We start from the raw sequence: 22,616 nt of genomic DNA, 5'->3' as shown, positions 1-22,616 counted from the left end.
CAGACCTCAAAATAGTTCATTTGGTATGATCCTAATTTTGCCCACTCCCCACCCCCAAATCGGTTCATTAAAAAAACCCTCCAAAACCCAAGGGATATATCCTAAGGTATTCACAGTGATTAGTTTATAAGAGTCATTTTTATTTCCTTTTTGTGTGTGTGTGTGCTTTTCTGGATTTTTAGAATTATTTCTAAATTTCTGCAAAAAATTACATTTCTAAGTTTCTATAAGACATTTTTAAATTAATAAAATCATGCAGAATAAATGTATGGAATCCTAGGGCTCACAGGAATGTGTGAAGCACTGGTCTGAGGTCTGAGATGTAGGAGGGGAGCCAAAGCAATGTGCGGCCTCCTCCCTCAGCGCTGCCCCGCTGGGGGGACCCTGGGGGCTGTGCACCCACCTGACGGCCCCTCACGTGCAGTCCTCATTACCAAACCCCATTGTCTCTTCCTAGAGTTCACAGAAAACCAGAGGTGAACCAGAGTTCACCTTCAGGCCATCGAAACTTTACTGCCAACCCTGTTTCTTGTTCTCAAGGATGACCCACAGCCTTGTCTCAGATGCCAATCTAGCTCCTGACTTGGGCCTGGTACCATCAGAAGGAACTCCAGACTCAGGTAGGGTGACCTCCCATTGTCAGGGATGGTAGCTCATTCTGTAGTCTACCAGGAAGTCTTGGGATATGCAAGAGAGAGAGCAGCATCAGGAAAAGGGGAGGCTAGAATGGAACCCCTTTTGTGGGGGGGGCAGTTAGCCATTCACTATCAAAGCAGTGATGCCCTTTACTGTCCCCATGACCTACCCTTATGGGCTCCAGCCACCATGTTTGTCCAAAAGGATCCAATCACCTTGGACGAGGGCTGATCACCTGACTCTGGCTAGTCAATCAAAGCTCCTTGCCTGGGAATTTGGCATGAGACTGAGAAAGAAGACCAGCCTCTCCCATCTATCTGCTGAGAAGTAAGGAAATCAGAGGTCCAAAGACGGAGAGAGAGGAGTACCTGCGTGGCTCAGTCGGTTAAGTGTCTGACTCTTGACTTGGGCTCAGGTCATGATCTCACAATTCGTGGGCTCGAGTCCTACGTCAGGCTCTGTACTGACAGCGCAGACCTGCTGGGGATTCTCGATCTCTCTCTCTGCCCCTCCCCCACCCATTCTCGCTCTAAAAATAAAGAAATAAACTAAAAAAAAAAAAAAAGATGGAGAGAGAATCTTGGAAGCATTTGTGTCTGCCATTCCAGGCTTTCTTAAGGCTGGGTTACATACCTGTGTTTAGAGGTTACAAAGAAAGCATCCCCATAGCGGTAACATAAATTTCCTGATTGCTCCCATTGACTCAGAGGATTCCTGCTAAAGTCTTGAATCTCTGCTCCCTTACCACTTGACCAAGTTCTCTGTAGTCTACGGGAACAACAACTTCTGGCCTCCACTCTGGATACATTTGTTGATTATCCACAGAGAGTCAAACCAAACTAAAATTTACGGTGCTGTGCACTGGGGCCTCAGATTGCCCCACACCACTCAGGGAGAGAGACAGACAGAGTGACAGGCAGGCAGGCAGGCAGGCAGACAGGTGCCCCTCTGGCCTACTCCCAGGAAGCAGGGGAGATGGCAGAGTGTGTTTAAGGGGGAAACACGGTGTGTATGTCCTTTGAAGAAATCATTCAACATCGACACATAGGAAAGGTGGAAGGTCGGGAGGAAGCAGAGTTCTGGTTCACCGGGCGGTTTATTCCACCACCCTCTCCATGAGTACATTTAGCATCACCTCGTGCAAAGGCCAGAGAGATCAGAGTCCATGGCTGCTTGAAGAGCTCAGCGTGAGAGAGGCATACATGCTATCTTCAGAATATGAGAAAGATTTAGCCAGATGCCTGTAACTGCCCTCTGAAGAGCCACGTCTCCGCGTGTACAGCCTTCCTTTTAGAAGACGTGTTGGGGCGCCTGGGTGGCGCAGTCGGTTAAGCGTCCGACTTCAGCCAGGTCACGATCTCGTGGTCCGGGAGTTCGAGCCCCGCGTCAGGCTCTGGGCTGATGGCTCAGAGCCTGGAGCCTGTTTCCGATTCTGTGTCTCCCTCTCTCTCTGCCCCTCCCCCGTTCATGCTCTGTCTCTCTCTGTCCCAAAAATAAATAAACGTTGAAAAAAAAATTTTTTTAAAAAGAAGACGTGCAAAATGTGAAGGTAACAATATAAGGCCACGAACTGATGTAACTGGTGCTTCTTTGGGGATCCCCATGGAGAAGGCCCTCTGGCTTGCAAGGCAGTGGGACAGACGGCCCCGGGGCTACATCAGAGACCTCGGCTCCCCTTCACGTTTACTAACGCTGGGCAAGTTCCACCCCCTTTTTGATCCTCATCTGTAAAATGGGGCGGTGAAGGGTTACATGAGATCATGCATGTAGAGCAGGGGAAGGAATACCTAGCTCAGAGTGAGTGCTTAGGAAATCTCAGCCCTCATCATCACTGTGATTATTTCTGTATGTGTGCGGATTGTGGTTCCAAATCTAGGTGTCACAGCTTCCCAGAAGGCCATCGTGGTAGTGACGATGGCAATACCACTACTAAGAGCAGCTAACATTTATTGAGGGCATATCATCCGGTCCTTCACAGACTTTCAGCATTTTCAGACCGATGGAAATAGTCCTCTTAGCCTCCAGGGGGGAAACTAGCTAATGAAAATTTCAAATCTCCATGCTTTGGGTTCTCTGTATACCAACTTAGGAGTGGTCTAGCTGATCACCTTGGGCCAGTCGAAGCTGGGAGTGGTACGTTTGTGTGGTCAGTTAATAAAATAAAGAACTGTTCTGTAATAAGTCAAGTCTGGCAAGAAAAAGACAGTCCAAAGCATCTAGTAGATGGCAGGAAAATGATCAAAGGGCCCCTGTTCATTAAAAAGCCTAGGGCCCGATGCTTACAGACAGCACATTCAGAAGCGGCCTCGCTAATACCCCCCAAGAATAGCTTCTTGCCAATTTTCATTCCTGACACCAGCTGGTTAACCTGTCGCTCCCTTTCTCTGAAAAACGGCACATGGAAAGCACAGGCATGTTCAAGTTCACAGCAGAGGAATCTGGCTGTCTTTCTAGAAACGTAATGCTCTCTGAAGCAGGAGCCAACCTTCTAGCCAGTTGCTATTTCCCCTTTCCCGAAACAGGTTCCTGCGCTTTGCCGCCAGGGGCTGCTCAGTGTTGAGATGGCTCTGTGGACCCACCGCCATGAGACCAGGCATTTCTTCACCAGCCTGTACAGTGCCATTCTGCAGCCCTCCTCCACCTGCTGACGCAATGGGTAATAGGAATGCCTCTCACCACCTCGTGATTTGGGACATTTTTCCAAGGCCCACTTCCAGAGCCTTCTGGATCTTCCCCATCAGGTGATGATATTCCGCAGACCAAGAATCTGGCTACGTGTTCCTCCTTAATACTTTCCCATGTTAGCTGAATTCCACCGAAGTTAACATTCTAAAAGGCACGGTTAATGTGTGACCGCAAGTGACCCATTTTCCACTTTCGCTCACCAACTCATTCACTCCTTCCTTTCTTCAGTAAGTACTTACTCAGCATATGCTGGGTGCTGACACAGTGATGGGACAATCATTTCTAGCACTTTGCATTTTGAACCGGAGTTTGAATCCGTGAACTAACAGGGACCAGCAGAAAGATTCCATGTTGTAAATGTTTACTAGGGTCTAACGTGTACACGGAGCTGGGCCGGACACTTGGGTTGCAAACATTAACAAGACCAGGTCCTTGACCTTGACAAGGTCACAGCCTAGAAGGAGAAATATCTCTGTCTACAGCCAATCATAATACCTTATGATACGTGCAGCAAGAGTGTACGAACAAGACACCGTAGGCCTAGAAGGAATGATTTAATTCAACCAGAGAAGGCATCCCAGATGAGGGGACATTGGAACTGGGTTTTGAAGGCTGAATAGGTGTTCATCAGGGTCAGAAAGAGGGAAGGGCATCCCAGGTGGAGAAACAGAAGTAGGGAGGTTTGAAGATAGGAAGGTCAGTTTGTGAAGGACCTTGAAAGCCAGGCTAAGGAACTTAGGGGCCAGTTGCAGGGTTGCAACAGGGGTGATAATATGATCAGATTAGTATTAGAGAAGAAGACTCACACAGGGAGGCTCTGGGAAGGAGTTAAAGAAAGAGACTCAAGGCAGCAAAGTGGTGAAAATGTTTCCATGAACATGTTCCCATGAAAATGTTCCTTCCTCGATGTGCACGTTGAGACCAAGTCCCAAAGCCATCGTTAAAAACAGGGCCAAACCAAGCAGAAAGAATACCTCTGCCAACCCCTGAGTGAGGAAATGCTTTATAAGAAAAAAAAATATGTAGTTTGGAAGCTCTAGATCAGAACTGGCAAAATGGGTCAAAGTTGGCCCTTGGGCTTGTTTTATTTGGCCTGAACAAAAATTGTTTTCAGTTTGCATTAGAAGCCAGAAATATGACTCTCTAGGATACATTATTTCAAACAGGGGGAACAGCAAGTGCAAAGGCCCTGAGGCAGGAATAAGCTTGGCATGTTTGAGAGTCAGCATGGAGGCTGGGCTGGCTGCAGTCCAGTACAGGAGGGAACAGAACTAGTCAGAGGCTGGCAAGGGCCAGATCACACAAGGTCTCAGAGACCACAGCAAGGAGTTCACATTTTCTTCTAAACGGGATGGAAGAGAGTAGAGGGTTTAAGTGGTGGGGGAAATCTGACTTACATTTAAAAGTCTCACTCTGCCCAGAAGAGGCTGCAGAAGGGTGGGGGGGGGGGAAGCAAGGGAGGGGCATTAAGAGGCTGAGAGTCCAGGGAGAGAGGACAGTGACTTGAATGGTGGCAGCTAAGGCAGAGGTGGTGAGGAGTTGACCGGGTTTCTCTTTTGGAGGTGGGGCTTACAGGCCTTGCTAGCAGACTGGCTGTCAGCAGCCCCCTGCACAGATGGCAGGCTGGGGGGAGGGGAGTGTGTGGCAGCCTCCTTGGACAATCCTCCCTCTGTCCCACTGCATCAGAGGGACTGGTGGCTGCATGGGGTGGAGACTTGGGCAGAGGCCAAAAGGTCAAGGCCAGTGTCTCAGGGCTGCCATTGTCCAGGTCCAGGGGTGGGCCCAGAACCCACTCAGAGCGAGTGGGGCACCATGAAGAGCCAGGAAGGCAAGGGGGGGGGAGCAGCAGGCCTGAGAGTAGGGGCCCCCGCTCCCTCCCATGACGCTGTGCATACTCCTGCTTTGTCTTGCTCCCATTCTGTAATTACAGAAATTACAGAGGCTTGCTTCATACTGCAATCACTCTACTTGCTTTTATTTCTTTTTGGAACTCTGCGGTTCAAGAAAAAAATTAATATTGGGTTTGGCTTCATTCCAAAGGGAAACATAATGCAGTTTATTCTCTGCTTTGGGGGAAAATGCTGGGCTCATTAGATTTATTGAGCATCTGTTGTGTATCCAGACCCATGCCAGCTCCTATCAAGGGAGAAGAGCCAGCATTTATTGAGCACCTATTGTGTGCCAGGCATTTCACAGGTGTTATATCATCCAGTCCCCATTCCATCTCCATAAGCCAAAAGCTATTTCATCCATCTGACAGACAGGGAAACTGAGGCTTGCCAGCCTGGGGCTACTGTACAGCAGTCTCAGATTGTTCACTGACCCGGGGCATCGTTATCCAGTGTGATTCTCTTATGGGGCGCCTGGATGGCTCAATCGGTTTTGCGTCCAACTTGGGCTCAGGTCATGATCTCATGGTTCAGATCGTGAGTTTGAGTCCTACATTGGTCTCTGTGCTGATAGCTCAGAGCCTGGAGCCTGCTTTGGATTCTGTGTCTCCCTCGCTCTCTGTCCCTCTCCTGCTCACATACACTCTCTCTCTTTCTCAAAAATAAATAAACATTAAAAACAAAGAAAAAGAAAGAAAGAAAGAAAGAAAGAACGAACGAACGAACGAACCTTGGGCTCCACTCCAGACCCACAGGATCAGAAGCTGCGTTTTAACAAGGACCCAGTCATTCAGGTGCCCAGGGCAGCTTTGGAAGCTCTAGGTTAGGGATGACCCTGATTCTTCCACAGAGCTTGGTTCAAATCCCTGTATGACCAGGGGCCAGATATGTAAGCGTGCTGGAGTACCAGTTTCCTCATCTGTAAATGTGGACTCCTATACCTCACAGGATTGTTGTGAAACTCTGAATCAAGATGATGCGTGGAGAGAGGCTGGTGAAAACAGAGGGCCTGGCGCACAGGAAGTGCTCAGTAAATAGCAGCTCGGATCGCTATTCAAAGAGATGAATGGCCGGGGAAGTGCTTTGTAATTGAAAATTGTGGCACAAATACGAGGACCAATTAATAGCTGATCATCATGTGCAGAAGGTCAGAAGGAGGTTGGACGCGTGCAGATGGATGCCGGTGTCGTGGTCAGCCTTTGACACCGACTGCCCTGAAGGCCAGGGAAGGTTCCCCGAAGAAGGTGCTCGGATGGAGAGGGGGCAGCTGGAGAGGGCCTACGAGGCCTCCCCTGAGTCGGGTGGGAGTGGGCAACAAGTCAGTCTTTGCCAGGGTGAGAGCTGCAGGCAAAATAGACGACCTCAGGTCTAGACGGCTAGCCCTTTTCCTTGGACCCTCAGCCAGCGGGGTTTAGGGCCTATGCAGCTTCCTTCCTGTTTGAGACTTAGTCTCTGCCACACTGGTACACCTGGTCTACCCCAGCAGTCTACAGATGAAGAACAAGGCCCAGAGAAGGCTGGTGGCCGGCCCAAGGTCACACGGGACACAAACGGTATGATTCTTTCAGACCCCCCAGCTCATTACACATTCATACTTAAGAGATGAAAGAAAGCAGGTCTGTGCTGGTGCACACTCCTGACTTGCCTCAACATACCCGAGAGGTCATTTACAGACCCGGGTGCATTTCTCAAGAGCATCTATTGAATGCCTACGCCTCACAGCATCCTGTTGTGATTTTCAAGTACGTTACTTATTTTCTCCAAGTGTTTGTTTCCTCTTCAGGAAATGGGGCCAACAGTAACCACTTCACAAAGCGTGAGGACTGGATTAGAATTTTCTAGTGCTGTGCCAGGCCCAGCAAGTGCTAAATACATTGAAGCTACAATGATTACTAGCTCCCATTTCGCAGATGATGGTACCGAGGCTCAGAGAGGTCAAATGACCTGTTCAAGGTCACACAGGATTTAACCCAGGCCCGCTGACTCACAGTCTGGTGGTGTCAGCTCACCTAGCAGGTGCCTCCCAGACACGGGCTTGTGTGAAATTCTCTGAAGCCTTTATATGTAGCCTTACTACTATTCATGCCTGCCTGCTGGATTCTGAGGAGAAGAGATGTGACTCACATAGATGAGTTCCCCCAGACTCACAGCCCCATGCAGATGAGAAAACCCAGGCTCAAGCCCTTCCCCTCTGTTTGCAGCCTCTGAGAGCCTGCAGGTCCAGTTTTCCGGGGTGCCCTCCAAACCAGAATATAGGAGAAGGCCAGAGAACACACCCCTCCCCTGCCCCAACAACCAGAGTGAGAAAAAAAAGTCAGCTTTATAACTGCTAGAGGCTTAACAGACCCATTTAACAGTGAAATAAATTCCAGGAGTTAAGGCTCTCTTTCTTTGGGTTGCACGCAGCAAAAACAACAAAAACAACTTTTCATTAACAAAGATAGAAAGAAAAAGAGCTCAGAGTGGGGGAAGGAAGTGAGTTAAGCCCTTACTAACATGCCCAAGGCCTGCTGTAAATGATTTATATGTATTAACTATTGAACCCAGGAAGCTGGGCTCCTGTGTCCACGCTCTTAAGCACTCTATTCTGCTGTCTCTAGTGGGATGCTTGTGGAACCCCCACATGCCACCTTTGGGGTGTGTAAGAGTGCCCATCTCCAGCAAGCAACTCCCTCCAGGGAAAACCCCCACAAGGACAAGGCCTGTCGCTCTTTTTAAGAAACCCAAGAGGCTGCTGAGGTCTGGCTCCGTAAGAGGCTAACTGGTCCCCACGGTCGTATTGGGCAAACCCGCCGGTATCCCAGGGGCCAACAAGCAACCACATGGGATCCAGGCTGAGCAGCTCTTGCCAGGCCCCAGGGGTCTAATTAGAGTCCTTTGGGGAGGCAGCCAGCCCCAAGGGGCTGTGATCCCCTCCGGGGGTCCCCAGCTCTCCTCCAGCTGCACACATGTGCCCTGTGTGCAGCAGCAAGGAGCTGGCCCTCGGGGCCACGTCTGCAGGGCAAGGAGAGAGCGTGGCTAGCTGGAGACTTTGGAGTCGCAGGCCCCTGTGGGAATCTACTCCACACATTACTAGCTGTGTGATCTCTAGCAGTCCCTTCCGCTCTCTGTGCCTTGGTTCTCCTCCGAGTGCAAGGAGAGGAGGCAGACAGCGCCTTCCAAAGACACTTCTGATCTGCATCCTTATTCTCCTCTCACCCTGCTTGTCTAGCTCAATCAGTGGTTTGCTAACATGTGCCCTGGCCCCTAAATGTCTGCAAAGCCCGACGGAGCACCTCCTCTTGTCAAGGCAGTATTCAATCCAATCCTGTCCGCATGGACTGTGTGCCTCTGGGGAGCAGGTCCCACACTGGGTGCAGGGGGACAAAGATACCAGCTGGAGTCTGGCCCTGCCTGCCACTGAGCTCTTGGGAAAGCTGGGGGATGGGCCACAGGTAACCAGCATCCCTGTGATAAGTTCTTCCTCAGCCCAGAGGAGGGATGGCCCCCTCAGCAGGCAACTGGGAGAGGATGGCACTCTGTCCCCCTGACAGATGGGGACAGAAGTGGGGACGTTCTCTTTATAATCACAGCTAGAAAAGCAGGACCGGAATCCTTGCCTTACCCCAAGCCTGGCTGCTGATCTATTCTAGGCAGATAGAACAGGGTGAAGACGCATAATGTATTTTAGGGACAGTGAGGAGCCTGGTATGGCTGGCTAGAAGCTGGGGTTATTCAGGGTGTGTGGCTAGACAGGGGAAAAGCAGCAATAAGGGGTTTCAAATGTAGGAAAAGGGGGTGCACCATGTCCTGTAGTAAGAGCAGTGACCAAACTGAACATTTATCGAGTGCTTAATATGTTTAGTGCATTTCACAGATGATCATGTTGACCTCTCACTGCACAGATGTGGAAACTGAGGCTCAAAGCAGGAAAGCGCCTTGCCTGTGGTCCCAGATCCAGGAGGCAGCAGTTTGATTCCGAAGCCTCTGCTTCTAACTGCCCTTCCCCACCTTGGATACCGGGGGAAACTTGGGGGTCACCAGAGCCTTTTAAGGTGGGGGGATTTGGTCTGATGACTTGGCCAGAGTCTGGCACCTGGGGAGGGGGGCAGTAGAAGGGGGACGGAGGGTAGCATCTGAGCTGGGTTCACGGTGGGGGTGAAGGCGAAGGCCCTGTCGCTACACATACCTTGACTTCTATCCAGTCTCATCCCCCCAGCGACATTGTCACCTCTGTACGAATGGAACCCAGGTCTTCCACTTGCCCTGTTTCCCCCATAGCACTTCAGTGATAGATGCAAATGTGTTGCACTGAGTTCCACCCTCTGTCCCCCTCTATCCCATGTCCCTCTCTGTGACAGGGGACGTTGTTATTATTAAGTCCTCAAGAAATGTCTGCGTAGGAGAAGGTGACACTGGTCTCCAAAGCAGCAGTGTGCCGGAGTTCACCAACGGGCCCTCAGGAGGGCAAACAGAAGGTTGATTTCCATGGCGTAAATGCTTCCACTGCAGCCGGTTCAGGGTGCCACCATGAGGTCACATGACCCGGAGGAGACGAGTACACCCCAGGAGTGGGGTCTTGAGTGCTTCCTGCAAGGAGAGCCTGGACATAGCCTCCTCGGCTGGCCCTGGAGGGGAGGCCGCCCGCTGCTCCTGCAGGTGCCTGGGGTCCAGGGTCCAGCCCTCCTTGGGTGTTTAGGAGTGGGGAGGGATGCAGAGAGGAGGGCAGGAAGGAGGAGGGGAAAGGAGAGTGAAGAAAACCGGAGCGAGAGGCCAGTACAGAGTGGTGGGAACAGGGCCACAGGAGGAAGACGGGAGGAAAAAAAAGTAAGGACAGCAGAGGGAGGGGAGTCAGGGTGCTGTTCCTGAACCGGACACTGCACTAGGCTCTACTCTGTGATCTCACTGTAGCCTCCAGAGAACCCAAGGAAAGAGGGGGCCTATATTTCAGCAGGAAGAGCTGGTTGGCAGAGCCTGCGGTCTCCAGTGGTTAAGGAGCTCTGACTGGAACGCAGGCTTCCGGACCTGCCTGACTGGCTTCCTCCATTTGGTTTCGCTGGATTCACTGTCGGTGACCATCAGTCAGTGTCCTCAGGAGGGCTCAAGGCACCTACTGGGAAGTACCCTGTGCCAGGCACAAGGGGAGCCCACAGCGGAACAGGTCAAGGTTCTCAGCCTCGGGGCCCTCTCAGTCCTGTTCCCGGCTGTTCCCGGCTGCGGTTTTCCTCCTACCGTTCTTGGCTCCTTGCTTGGTGAGGTGGAATTCTGCAGCATTGAACTCCGGGGGCTTCTTCTGAAAAGACCTCCCCCCCCCCCCCAGCTCAACCGGTCAGAAAAGATTAATTCAGATCAGGAAATAAGAGTCACATGCTGACCACCTGGCGTTCTTTTACATCACTCCTTGCCTTTTAAGACACACTTGTGAGAAAACCAGGGGGTTAAATAAGCATTCTCTCCTGTGCATGATGTGAAGGACTCTGAAGGGCATTAGGATAAACGCCCTTAAAAAACTCAGATTTGGGAAAAAAGAAAACACAGTACTGCTGGGACTGGCTGAACTAAGTGATAATCTGTAATAAGTCACACGCAGACGCGCAGCCTAGATGGAGAGCTGACTCCGCTTCACAGAATGGCACTTCTGGGCATTTCCACAGTTCGTTATCGAGCATCCACACCTGGGGCGCTGTTTCCACTCTGCAGGCTTTCTTGCTTCCATTCTAGAGATGAACACACTGAAGCCCCAAAGATATACCGTCTGGATCAAGATCATACAAAGTCACAATAAGAACCAGCAGGGATCTCAAACTAATGGCTTGCGGGGCCGAACGGGTCCCCTGTAAGTGTTTGGTTCAGCAGTATCAGAATTTTAAAACTTCAGTTTGCAGGGACTGGGGGGAGGGAGCAGTGATGTGTTTCCCAGTTTACTGTAAGTCCCGCCATGATAATTATCTCATCCCTGACCTCTTTACTCATTTCTTTGACCTGCCCAGCCTTCACTGCACCTTGAGTTTGCAATCCTAACATACATGGTGCAATCTAGTCACTCCAGAAAGCTCTTCTCCTAAGCGGTAGAAGGACAAAGTTACTCTTTCCCCTTCCCTAGCGGAGATACGCAAAACTCACTGGGATGGGAGCATCAAAAAGGCACATTCAGTATTGTAATTTTATATTTGGGAAACAACAAATCCTATTGTTCTCTTAATACAAGCTCAGTTGGATTTTTTTTTAAAAAAATGTTGAGAGACTCTGCTTTAGAATGTTTTGCGAGAATGAGGAGGGTGTGTATTTTCAGAGTTGATTAAGGGTCAGATTCCTGGGTCTCAAATATTTCCCACAAGAGAAAGCTGATTTTATTTTTAAAAGACTCACATGAATGCTCACTTTGGCCAATGCATCTGTTCTTGATTCATGCACTTAGGTTTCTAAAGGAATCTTTACAGTACAGATCTCCCTTTCTTTGTAAAGTGAAAAATCACATGCAGCAAGAAAAACCTACCCACTTGGGAAAACGGGATTTTTATTGAGCAAGTTTTCCGAAGTCCATGGACAATGAAGGAAGTCATGAATAACTTCTGCTGAACAGGTCAAAGGTCTTCAGAGATTGATCTGTCAGCTGTGATAGGGGCAGGCAGAACAGGGTAGTGGTTAAGGGCACTGGCCCTGAGGGCAAGAAAATCTGGGTTTTGAGTCTCAGCTCAGATGCTGTGTGACCCAAGTTAGTCACCCAACCTCTCTCAGACAGAGGCGATGGTATCTACTTTTAGCTACTATGAGGATTAAATGAGCTAATATGTAAAGTGGTTAACACAGAACCTGGTACAGAGTAAATGCTTGCTACCTGGCAGATATAATAAATCACTTGATTAGGGCTAGTATTATTTGTTTTGTTTTGTTTTTGATAGCTGTGGGAAAAAGTCCTGGGCAGAATGCCACCGTTATCTTAACCTATAGGCAATCAATAGAAGAGAGCGGTGCAAACCACTGGGAAGTGCTGATCAAATCAAATTCTCAGAGCAAACTGTTCATTAAACACAACTCCTGAAGTGGACATGTGTACCTTTCCTGCAATTAGCACGTTCGTTCCAATCCTGGTTAAATGTCAGCTGTCTTCATTTGTCCACTGAATGAGTCTCCCTGACCCCTCTCCTGCCTGGCCAAGTTGGAGGAGTGGGAATCCAAGGTCTTCAGGCTCATTGCTTCACACCCTGTCACCCAGCCCCAGGATCAGCAGCGAACAAATGACCCTCCCTCTCTGGGTATCCAGAAGCAGGTTGCTTGCTATCCCCGGGGGTGGATCTCCTCAGACAGGTTTGCGGAAACAAACAAAATGGTTGCTTGCGTCCAAGTAATCAGGATCCCAGCTCTCACCACTGCTTTTAAAACAGCTAAATGCCTGAATCCAGCACCCTCTTTCTGCTTCCCAAAAGGAGTGGGGTTGTCTGCCAGCTCCATCACATCTTTGCCAGCATGCAAATGATGCACTTTGGGGTTTCTCAGGGTGTTAACCCCATGCTCTCCAATCCCCTATTAGGGGAGTCAATATTTTGCACCAGCTGTGTGAGAGGGAGAAATGACGAGCGTGGGTGAGAGTATTCACTTTCCAAAAGGGTTTACAGCATGGGGTCATTTAGATAGCTGGCAGAGAGAAAAGGCAATTTCCCCCATCGTGGTTTGCACATGGGCTTTTAGGGACAGTGCACTGCAGTGAGGTACATCAATCATGCTTTCCAAATGCAAAATATTTATGTATATTTTTGGTGATGGGGGCTGTTCATTTGTTCTACTGATACCCACTAGCCTGGAACGAAGAGCTCTGTTATTTATCACTTTCACACTCATTTTAGCCAGTTCCACTCTTCCAAATTACAAGCTGATACATGGCTGGGAGCGGGCTCTTCTCCTGGCCTCTCCTCTTTGGTCAATAATTATAGCTCCTGTTGATTGAGCTACGCTCACAAGCAGGGTTTGACGCTCTAACTCCCTTACCTTATTTGGTCTGAGAACAATCCTATGAGCTCAGTCCGTTATTTTGTCTCCGTTTTTGCAGATGAGGACACGGGGACTCAGAGAGGTACGGTGACTTGTCCAGGGTCACGCAGCTAGGAAGCGGCAGGGCGGGGTTTGACTTTGGCTCCAAAGCTGATAGGGGTAGCCACCTTGCCATACTGTTTACCCATTCCTCTTGGGCTGGGATTGTCACCCCTGGCCCATCAGGATCTCTGTGAGCACTCTCTTCAGCAGTCTTCAGAGGGGTTGAGGTGCCCAGAGGGCAGGGTTCAGAGTGGGGTCCATTCTGGTTCCCTGTCCCACCAACCTGTCTGCCCCCTCTGGGTGCCCTCTCCAGGCACTCTCTGGGGCCTAGACTTCCGGCACCAGCCTGAGATTTAAATCCCAGCTCCACCTCTCCCCTGGCTGTGTGATTGGGTGAAGAGTCACTTCACCTCCCCTGGCCCTACTTCGTGCCTCCACGAAGGGGAGGTAATTACCCCTCTGTGTGAGGTTGTGGGAGCGATGGAACTAGGCAAGGCAAGTGTCCCCACAGCTGTCCCCACCTACTCAGCCCAAGCCTCCTTCTTGGGGAGCTCAAACCCCAGACACTGTCCCCTCTGCACTCTTGCTCACTCACTCTAGCAGGTCCCGAATCAGCATTCAACACACATCACTCTGCCTGTGCAACGCCATTATCTCCCGAGGACACAGGCTCCGTTGTCACGGCAACCAGAGTCCTTCCACCAACTCTATTTAATAATTTCTCAAGAGTGGAGCTGGGCTGGCTTGGGGAAGGGGAAAGAGCACTGGGTTAGGGGTTAGAAGTTCTGGGTCCTAGCACCTGCGGCCCTAGGGGTCCTCCTCTCTGGGCCTCAGTTTACCCATCTGTAATGCAAGGGTGTCGGAAATGGGTAGGTTTTGTGACTTTCTCTGGCCTAGAAAAACCTAAGAAACAATTTTCCAGGTCCAGGAAGCAGGAGGCAGGGGTCTGGAGCTACTGGAGATCAGACAGAGGTCTGAGTGACGTCTTAAGTCCACAGGAAAGAACCAGAAGCTACCTTTGGTGACCGAAGTCTCTCCTTCTGCTGAACTGCCCACCAAAATGTCACTTTTCAGATGCTTATGCAATCTCTGTGACCCTGTGGGTTCAGAGCTGGGGATGCTTAAAAGACACAAGTTTGCCTGCAGCTATCATAGCCCCGACTCTCCCCATTTTACAGATGTGTAAACTGAAGTTCAGAGGGCAAAAATGTTGTCCATGGTCACCCCACAGGTGGCAAGTCCAGCTGTCCAGGAAGGCTAGGTTGGTGTGCCTAGAGAGCCAGTCCGCCTGCCTGTTGGGCCTCATTCAGCACACAGCTGATCGTGCTCTGGCCCCCACACGTGTGGCCTCTGGCTCTCACTGAAGAAGCCTTGTAGACAACAGAAAGCAAGAGGTAAGTACCTACTACGTGTCCCACTATGCTGGGCCCCAGAGACTCCCGAAGACATGGCATTTCTATTTACAGGGAACATACATTTTGACTGTGAGTAGCTCGTCAAAGGCCAGAAACAATACCTGATTTGTCTGCACAACCCAACTAGGACCTGGCATACAGAAGGCGCTCAAAATTTTATCTGGCCCAGTTGTCTGCCCACATCTGCCCCTGAAGGCAACTCATCCAGGCCCCCAGAGGCCTCTGCAAAAATGTCCCAGAGCAGCCACCGACATCCCCGGCTCCAAGGAGCCACTGCGGACCCCACGCTGGGGAGGGGGACCCGTGTAGACAAGCTTTGTGGCTCCTGTCTGGCCCCACAGTTGGGGAGGGGGCCGTTCTGCCTTGGCCCAGGTCCATGGCACCGCTTTTAGGCATGGCCACTGCCAGCCCAGCGGCGCTATTAAACTCCTCCGGGGTTGGCATTTTCATTTAATACCCGCGGCATAATTAACAGTGCTGCATCTGCTCTGTCATTAGTGGCATTCACTGCCATTTGGAGAAAGGGCTCTTATCTTCCCCAGTCATTAGTCTCAGGAGGCTATTATGGGGGAAATGGAGGAGGAAGCGGGGTGTGCAGTCACCCTTCCCCTGCCTGGAGAGCTGGCGCCGGGCTTGGGGAGCAGCCCATGGTCCAGTCCAGTCCAAACCTCTTGCCTTTATGGGCTGAGAAAGCAAAGTCCAGAGAGGGGAAGGACCCTACCCTTTGTCCCCTGCAGGCTTGAGGCCTGCCCGGACTGCAAGCCCAAGCCTCAGGGATCCGGTAGACCCAGATCTGAGTCGCAACTCTGCAGCGTGTCAGCAAAGAGAGCCTGGGCAACCACGTGAGCTCCCTGGGCCTCAGTTTCCTTACTGAGGATCCTAGAACACTGCTTGTCAATTGCTCAGCTCAGTGCCTGGATCACAGTCAGAGTTCAAAATCAGGGCTTGTCGGTATCTGATCATTTGCTACCAACCTGTTAAAAATGTATACATTTCAACTCCATCTTCACATAATACTCTTCAGTATGATAACTTCTTCCCTGTTCCCAAAACGACTTTAAAAAACAAAAATCATGGGTGAGACCTTGATCCCAAGCTCCAAAAACATCTGACATGGGAGCAAAGGGGCAAAGGGGTTCACGCAGCAGGGGAGCTGGACCTCAGAATCAAGGGCACAGAAGCCTTTGGCTTTGGTTGCTTGTTTAATATAGCTTACACTGTGCCTCAGTGAGTCAGAGCCCCTGTCTCTTCTACTATGACCTCCACTCATGTGCTTTCCAGAGGAAGTGGGCAACAGAAAAAGGTACATGGGGGTCGGCATCAGCAAGGCTTGGGTTGAAACTCTGCTGTGCAAAGCAGGGTAAGTGACTCCACCTCCTTCAGCTTCCAGGTCCTCCTCTGACTGATGGGGACAGTAGCACCTACCCCCCCACCAATCCCTAGCATCCTTCTCACAAACCTCAGATGGCCCAGGACTGGTGCCCAGGGGGCACTCCATACTCAGTGGTTGGGGACTGGCTGGCCACCAGCAAGAGGACGAGTCAAACTGTCAGGTGTCCCTGCCCCCTCCCCAACCCCAGAAGGAAGCTCCCAGAACTTGTGATTTTTCATAATCTCCAGGGTATAAGGTAATGGCCAGAATGAGTGATGGACTCCCTCCCCTTTCCTACCCTCTTGGCTGGGAACGACTCAGAACCACCCAGTCTGCTCCTCCAGTAGGTCCCAGACAACCCAAGGCGCACCTATGAATACTTCCCCACACGCTTCCTGGTTACCAAGGCCCTGAGATCCTTCTAGACAACTTCATGGGGCTCCTGGTTTATTTGTTTCCACCCAAATCCATCTAGAGAAGCATCCTTGTGTTCATGCGGGTGTCTGAGAGTAATCAATCATTCCCTCTTCCCCAGCACCACCCCCCCCTCCAAATCTGGCCACCACTGGGGGCCCCCTAGCCAAATGAGCACACGTCAGACTTCACAAACTCTGGGCATAACTGAGGACATGTTAGCTTCTGGCCAGAGCTCAGAACTGGAACTAAGGCTTAAACGCTGCCAGAGCCCTGTTCTCCCAAACTGCATGGTGATGCCTTCCCACAGTATCCTGCAATCAGTCCCCTATGCTTGGTGTTCTGTCTGCTGCAGATTGGGCTTGCCTGGACTTCTTCTCAAGGGGCAACCTGGTGAATTTGGACTTGGGTTTAGTAGAGGTGAATACCACCAGCTGGGAATCCAGAGGTTAAGGTTAAGTGTGTTCAGGGCTTGCTGAGCCTCAGTTTCCCCATCCAAAGGACAGAGACAATAATGGTAATAATAATATCTTCACACGGATCTCCTAGGGCTGTCGCAAACTTCAGTGGAAAAAGCACTCGGACTATCAAATTCTACCTATTAAGCGTGTGTGTACTCACACGTGTACAAAGAGACCTCATTGGAGTCAAGGTCATTCTGACTTGGGCTTTACGAGAAAACAAGCTTTTAAAAAAATGTCTCTTTTTGTTCGACAGAGGATTCTTCTCTGGGATATCAAGGACCATATTTTCTTCCTCTGGAATACTTCACACAGGATCAAAAGGCAGAACAGCTTCAAGAACATTTTTCTGCAACTGCAAAGTACTCTTCTGATGACCCAGCGTACGATCAGCAGTCAGTTCCAGCAAACTGCAATACCGACACCAAATGTTCACCTCCCGTGGCTGCTGCCCTCTCCATGTACACAACCTCCTTACCAAACAATAAGGCCATGAAAACAACCTGCTGTCAGTGTCTTTCGGGGCGTCTTTGACCTTGAATGTCCCTCTGGCCAGGGCTCAGTCGTCTCGGGAGCTGGCATGCAATGCTGATCCTGCAGACACCATGCAGCTGACAGGTGGGCAGAGTGCTGCAGGTTACCGTCCGAGGCGGCCACTAACTCCTGCATTCTCTGGCCTGTTCTATATGCCAGGATCCCATCCGGCCCCATCCAAGAGGGTCCCAGGTACCCTAATGTGGCCCGTTCCACCTGGCTGCACACCCTGGGCTTTCAGGGAGCCACAGCCAATCCCTCTGCAAGACCTGGCCTCCTTGTAATTTCCAATTTGTGACAAATGTAAAAATAGAAGGCCATTCGATGCAGGCAGCTCGCATCAAATTGGATGCCACTTTCGTGTCATGTCAGATCACGGTAAACGGAGCTGATGACTTCGTCGGCCACTCTCAATGGCTTCCAGAGCAGTGAGAGGGTGCTGACAAACTGGGAGATACCTAAGAGTTAGCGAAAGGTGGCTGGGTGCACAACACTCAAAACAGCTTTAAATGAATTTGAACTCTAGGTCAGAAATCTGCTGTAAGAAGTAGGGCACTTGCGTCCGACTTCGGCTCAGGTCACGATCTTGCGGTCTGTGAGTTCGAGCCCTGTGTCAGGCTCTGTGCTGACAGCTCAGAGCCTGGAGCCTGCTTCCGATTCTGTGTCTCCCTCTCTCTCTGCCCCTCCCCTGTTCATGCTCTGTCTCTCAATAATAAATAAATGTTAAAAAAAAAAAAAGAAGTATTTAAGAAGCAGGGCACTTGAGTGCGAATCCCAGTTCTGCACCTTAGCAGCTCAGGGACCTTGGGCACAAACTCCTCTCTCCATGCCTCGGCTTCCCCTAAAGAACACCACCGACCCCCACCCCCACTCCCCCAGCTGCAGCAAAGCTCAAAGCTCAATCCTTGGAAAACAAAGCGGGGAAGTGCTTTCTAACTGTGCAGCTCCTTAAATGGGGAGTGTGGTCCTTGCCAAGCGAACCACCCTGGGGGGAGGATGGGGGGGGGTGGCTCTTCCGTGGCAGGAATGTCAGCACAGTACGGCAGAGCTTGGGCTCCAGGGTCACCTACTAGCCTAGCAATCCCACAGCAAGGGCCCTCAGCTCTCTTCTCAGTTTCCTCATCTGCAAAGGGACAATTCCGTGTACCCCACAGGGTTTTGTGAAAATTAAATGCAATCGTGTAAGTAAAGCACACAGCACGTTCCCTGGCAGATCATCGACTTGCAATAACTGTTACTTATTATTGTTATTGATGACATTACCATTGGAACAACATTTAGTGCGTTGTTTTGCTTTGTTTTCTGTTTGTGACTGAATCCAAGTCTGTGCTGAAATATCACAGCTTGTGTTCGCACCTATCGTCTCTGCCAGGCAGCCCTTATCTCCGCTATTAGCTAGGCTTCCCACTAATTCTCACGCCCCTTCCCCCTGGCTCTGAGGTCTGCAGGTGAGCTCCGAGCAGAGATGCTGGATGTTCACAAAGCTCACAGAGGCACATTGCCTGAGAAGCCCTATTTTGGGGTCTATCTCTGTCCTCCCAGCCGTTTGCCCCTATCTGCCCCCCTCCACACTCTCTCCCTCCACCTCCCAGCAACCTTCAGAGAATGGGGCAAAAAGGTGACAGAAAGAAGCACAGTGCTGGGCCCATTTGAGGAGCTGGTGCCAAGGAATGCGATGGAGCAGCGGCCCGGCTGGTGTTCTCCTGTTCTCCTCGCTCAGAGGGGCCCTGCTGCTCTTTGCAATTGGAGTCAATTCAAGGTTGTTTTCATCACGGCAGGGACTGTGCTCTGTCCACTGTTCTCTGGGCACAGAGAAGCTCAGGGGACTCTGCACAGGGAAATTGAAGGGGCAGTTCCGATGCGGGATAAACAGGCCAGCTGACACTCACATCTCCGTTTCCTTTCGGGGAACAAGGCGATTGAGGGGCTCTAATTGGGTTTGGCATTGTAGGTGCAGCTGAGGGACAAGGCTGCTGGGGTGGAAGCTGGGTACACCTGGGGCCAGGTGACAGGGAAGGGCTCGGGCATCCCATCTGCTCCCATGGACGAAGGGGATGGACTTGGGATGCAGGGGGCTAGAGGTGGCAGGCAAGGCTTACTGGTTGGCACTGGCCTGTCATGCATATGCAGGCTAAGGGAGGAGGGAAAAAGACGTCTCTGAATTCCAGGTGGCTTGGGACATCTCTTTCTCAGCTGCCGAGCTCACAGCCAAGCCTAGGAACAGTATCTTTATGTGATGGCCAGAAGCCACCTGACATTTGTGTTTTATTTAAGCTCTTAGCATATGCTGGGAAGGTAGAGAAGCAGCCACTGCTCAGACAGCAGACCCAGAGGCCTCACCGTCAATCATTAAATCCTCACCATTACCCTTCCACCTCACTCTATAGAGGTGATAACTGAGGCCCAGAGACCCAGCTGTGGAGCAAACTGTTGGCCAGGAAATCAGAGGAGCAGGGTTCAAATCCCTGCCCTGCCTCTTCCTAGCTGGGTGACCTTGGGCAAGTCAGTTCCCTTCTCTGTACTGCAGTTTCCTTACCTCTGCAGTGGGGATTAGAATACTACCTGCTGCACAAGGTTATTAGAGGCCTTATGAGCCGGGCACGCTGGAAGCTTTCAGTACTCCATTCTTTGCTTCCAGTGGGGATGAGAACTTACCCAAGGTCACCTGGCCAGATAATGGCAGTACCCTAGCTTAAGGCCAACTCAGGGCTGGTTCTGGTCTCAGAGTCCATGTTTCATAGCCTCCCTGGCTCCATGACACAGATATCACAGGTCGGTCCACGCCAGGCCCATCATTGCCTTCCATCCATGCAGGCTTTATTCTAAGACACTTGCCGAGTGCCTGCTATGAAGCTGGACCAGGCGTAAACAAATTACAACGTTTGGAGTTCCTGATCTCTAGGCATGTGAAATCTGGGAGACAGAGCAATTGTGCTTCTTTTAGCTCTGATGGACTTGCTCTTTCCTCCGTCTTTACCCTCTGAGGTGCTTCCTCCTGGGCCTCCAGATGCCTCTCTCAGCTCTTGGGTGGGCCACTTCTCACCAAATCTCCAGGCTCTGGAAGGGCTGCACACAAGAGAGATGGTCCCTGCTTTCTCTCCACAGCAGCTGCCTCTCTCCTGTTGTGGTTCTTAGGAATCGCCCCACTCTCCAGATGCTCTGCCAGACAAGCCCGGCTGTGTGCCCCTGCCTGGGACTCACTGTTTGTCCTCCAAGCCCTGGCCACTGAGCCAGCCCTTGGCTGGAGAGAGAGAGCGCGCTTTCTTTGTTTGCTGCTTGCCTGACAATTTATTTCTGAGACTCAAGAGAGGCTCAGCCATTTTGCCCTGGATGCTCTGGGGGAAGTCCCTCCCACTCCTCCAAGGACTTGCACCTCTAAGGGCAATGTCTCCTCTTCCTCCTTTGCCTGGGGGGAGGGTCTGAGACCGCTCCAACCAGAACCAGAGCAGAGGCTGGGTCAACCCTTCCCTGAGAGAGTGCTCCAGAGAGAGAGAGAGAGAAAGAGAGACAGACAGACAGAGGGTGCAAGTTGCCTGTAGTTCCCACTGATCTCCTTTGTTCTGGAATTTGGGAGTTGGGCAGGCTTTTCAGACTCCCTTATGTATACATTTTCCCCAAAGTTCCCAAAGAGAGAGAAAAATCTGAACAATATCCAGCACCCAACACCCCCTCTCACCAACCACCTCCTCTCTTGCCAAAAACCCACTTCGTGTGTCACAGAAAAATGAAGGTCGACTCCAAAGTCCACGGATTTTGAGGGTGTCACCAAAGCTCAGGGGCCATTTTGCTCAGCGCTTTCCCCCTCCACCCCAGTTCATGGGGGATGAGGTTGGGGTTTCTGGGAGAGGGAGCGAGTGCTCCAGACCCATATCAGGAAGAAGAAACAGGGCTGTATCATTTGGCTTTTTAAAACCCAATTTTCCCCTTGGGGTCCATGTCTATTTTGCAAAAAGATTAGCTAAGAGCCTTAGTAGTGAGCTGCCTGGTCTAAGTTCCTCATCTGAAGACCAAGCCAAGCTAGAACAGGGCATCTGTGGGCACCACCCGTGGGGATGGTGGGCACAAAGGGACGGAGCATGGAGACCCTATGGCCATTGCCCTGGGGTAACCGTGGCAGGCAGTTTCCCTTTACCCATCCCCAGAGAATAAATGAGGGATACAAGAAGGTGAAAACAGTTTCCGCGGCGACATGGGGACACTGTCTTCCAGTCCTCTGGGGGACTCCCCTCACCCTACATTGCTCGGAGGAAAGGAGTGGAGAGCGCGGCGCGAGCTCCTGTGCGCTCGGCCCAGGCTGTAGTATGCTTTTTAGCCAACATCTCTTGAGAGCTTGAGCTGCCCCAGGATGGGACGGAGGTGCCCCATGCCCAAGTTGCTCGCCCAGAGCCCTTGGAGAATAAATAAGGCGCACGGCTCTACCTCGGCGCAGCTGACCCCGACACGGAAAAGTGGCGCACTGCCCCCCAAACGCTCTTCGTATTATTCACTCCCGGAGTCCCGCCGTCCCCTAGGGAATGAACGCGGCGCTTCGACGGCTCGAACAGAATCCAGCGCCAGTTAGGGGATCCAAGGGGCCCCACGACCGGGAAGGGGCACGAGACTCTCGCGCCCCTCGCGCCCTTCGCGCGAGTCCCCCTGCCCCCGCGCGTCCCAGAGGCATGGCCCGGGCTCACGTCGGCGGTCGGAACGGCGTCCCGGGCTCCTCCGCGCGGCCCTGAGGTGAGGCGAGGCGCCGGGGTTGGCATCTGGGTGTCGGCCCCCACCCCGCCCAGCCCGACCTGCCCGGGCCGTCCGGGGCTCTGTGCCCCGCGCCCCGACGCCGGCCGCCCGTTCCTACCTGCGGCCCGGGCTGCGCCGCCCTCAGCGGGCGCCGCGCGGGCAGCTCGGCCGCTCCGGTGCGCTCCGGGCTCGGGCCGCGCTGCGCTCCCGGCTCCTCCGCTCCTCGGCTCCTCCGCTCGGCGCGGCTCGCCCGCAACCTCGCTCGGTCTTCCGAGGGCGGGCGGAGGGACGCGGGGAAGGGGCAGGGCGGGGGAGCGAGGGAGCGAGGGAAGAAGGGCGGGAGCGCGCGCGGGCGGGGGGGGGGGGGCGGGGCGCTGCTCCGGGAGCCCGCCCAGCCCGGGGAGGGGCGCCGCCCGCCGCCCGCCCCCCGCCCGCGCTACCCCCGGCCCGCGCCGCGCGCTCCCCACGCGGCCGCCGCCCC

At 52.0% G+C, this 22,616-nt stretch overlaps 1 protein-coding gene across 1 annotated transcript in view; it reads right to left on the bottom strand.

Moving 5' to 3' along the window:
* Positions 1–22,275, bottom strand: part of SLC6A1 (solute carrier family 6 member 1) — a 42,498-nt gene extending 20,223 nt beyond the window's left edge. Inside the window, exon 1 of the mRNA XM_030307408.1 lies at positions 22,254–22,275. The gene's annotated coding sequence lies outside the window, so the exon portion shown is untranslated. The remainder of the gene's footprint in view (positions 1–22,253) is intronic.
* Positions 22,276–22,616: the final 341 nt, after the last annotated feature.

The sequence above is a fragment of the Lynx canadensis genome, chromosome A2 (assembly GCF_007474595.2).
Source record: "Lynx canadensis isolate LIC74 chromosome A2, mLynCan4.pri.v2, whole genome shotgun sequence".
In the NCBI taxonomy this organism is placed as follows: Eukaryota; Metazoa; Chordata; class Mammalia; order Carnivora; family Felidae; genus Lynx; species Lynx canadensis.
Note: the sequence above shows the minus strand (reverse complement) of the source record. Positions and strands in the feature narration are given on the sequence as shown.